The sequence below is a fragment of the Brassica oleracea genome, chromosome C9 (genome assembly GCF_000695525.1).
Source record: "Brassica oleracea var. oleracea cultivar TO1000 chromosome C9, BOL, whole genome shotgun sequence".
Lineage (NCBI taxonomy): Eukaryota > Viridiplantae > Streptophyta > Magnoliopsida > Brassicales > Brassicaceae > Brassica > Brassica oleracea.
Window position 1 is genome coordinate 1,061,268 of NC_027756.1, and position 2,597 is coordinate 1,063,864.

Genomic DNA, 2,597 nt, shown 5'->3' on the forward strand with positions numbered 1-2,597 from the left:
GAGTTTAATATACATTAATACAAATGTAGAATGTGTTTAAAGTTTTTGAAAACAACACTAAATATCATAGGGTTTAGTATAAAGAGTATTTACCGGAAAAATCAATATTTTCATAGGGGGTTAACACATAGAGTTTGAGAAAAATTCAAAAATATGAAAATACTGTTTTAATGCATAGTTGTATCTTTCACGAAGGTCAAAGAGGTTGGAACTTTTGTTGTCTCTGTTTTTCTAGAAAATAGCGATTTTATAGTGGTTAGTCCACCAATTCAGGGAGTATTATATTTTTTACTAAATTAATTGACAAAAAATTAAAACGATGTCATGTACCATGAAAAATAGTTTAATATACACTATTAAAAATGTAGAATGTTTTTAGAAATTTGAAAACAACACTAATGATCATCAGCTTCAGTATATAGAGCATTTACCAATAAATTTAATATTTTCGTAGGGGTTAACACATAGATTTTGAAAAAATTTCAAAAATATGAAAATACTGTTTTAATGCATAGTTGCATTACTCACTAACATATTATGAAGTTAAAAGAGGTTTGAAACTTCCGTTGTCTCCTTTTTTCTAGAAAATTGCGATTTTATTGTGGTAAGTCCACCAATTTAGGGAGTATTATGAATTTTTCTAAATTAACTGACAAAAAATTAAAACGATGCCATGTACCATGATAAATAGTTTAATACACATTAATACAAATGTAGAATATGTTTAGAAATTTTTAAATAACATTAAGGATCATAGACTTCATTATATAGAGCATTATAGATCATACACACAGATTTTGAGAAAAAATCAAAAATATGAAAATATTGTTTTAATGCATAGTTGCATCTTTCACTAACATATGATGCAGTTTAAAGAGGTTTGGAACTTTTGTTGTCTCCCTTTTTCTAGAGAATATCGATTTTATAGAGGTTAGTCCACCAATTTACGGGATATTATGAAGTTTTACTAAATTAATTGACGAAAAATTAAAACGATGCTCATGTACCATGAAAGAGATTTTAATATACATTAATACAAATGTAGAATGTTTTTAAATTTTTTAAAAACAACACTAAATATCGTAGTCTTCAGTATATAGAGTATTGACCAAAAAATTCAATATTTTCGTAGAGGTTAACACATAGATTTTGAGAAAAATTCAAAAATATGAAAATAATGTTTTAATGCACTTTTATCTTTCACTAACTTATGATGAAGGTCAAAGAGGTTTGGAACTTTTGTTGTCTCCATTTTTCTAGAGAATTGCGATTTTATAGTGGTTAGTCCACCAATTTAGGGAGCATTATTAATTTTTCTAAATTAATTGACAAAAAATTAAAACGATGCCATGTAACATAAAAATAGTTTAATATACATTAATACAAATGTAGAATGTTTTTAGAAATTTTAAAACAACACTAAATATCATAGGCTTCAGTATATAGAACATTTACCGAAAAAATCAATATTTTCGTAGGGGTTAACACATAGATTTTGAGAAAAAATAAAATACATGAAAATACTGTTTTAATGCATAGTTGCATCATTCACTAACATATGATGAAGTTAAAAGAGGTTTGAAAATTTTGTTGTCTCCGTTTTTCTAGAGAATAGCGATATTATAGTGGCTAGTCCACCAATTTAAGGAGTATTAAGAAGTTTCACTAAATTGATTAACAAAAAATTAAAACGATGCCCATGTACCATGAAAGAGAGTTTAATGTACATTAATACAAATTTAGAATGTGTTTAATTTTTTTGAAAACAACACTAAATATTATAGTCTTCAGTATATTGAGTATTTACCGAAAAATTTAATATTTTCGCAGGGGTTAACACATAGATTTTGAAAAAAATTAAAAAAATATGAAAATAATGTTTTAATGCATAGTTGTATATTTCACTAACTTATGATGAAGGTCAAAGAGGTTTGGAACTTTTGTTGTCTCCATTTTTCTAGAGAATTGCGATTTTAAAGTGGTTAGTCCACCAATTTAGAGAGTATTATGAATTTTTCTAAATTAATTGACAAAAAACTTAAAACGATGCCATGTACCATGATAAATAGTTTAATATACATTAATACAAATGTAGAATATTTTTAGAAATTTTAAAACAACACTAAATATCATAGGCTTCAGTATATAGAGCTTTTACCGAAAAAGTCAATATTTTCGTGGGGGTTAACACATAGATTTTGAGAAAAATTCAAAAATATGAAAATACTGTTTTAATGCATAGTTGCATCCTTCACTAACATATGATGGAGTTAAAAGAGATTTGGAATTTTTGTTGTCTCCGTTTTTCTAGAGAATTGCGATTTTATATTGGTTAGTCCACCAATTTAGGGAATATTATAAAGTTTTACTAAATTAATTGACAAAAAATTAAAACGATGCCCATGTACCATGAAAGAGAGTTTAATAAACATTAATAAAAAAAGTAGAATGTGTTTAGAAATTTTAAAACAACACAAAATATCATAGGCTTCACTATATAGAGTATATACCGAAAAAGTCAATATTTTCGTATGGGTTAACACATAGATTTTGAGAAAAAATCAAAAATATGAAAATACTGTTTTAATGCATAGTTG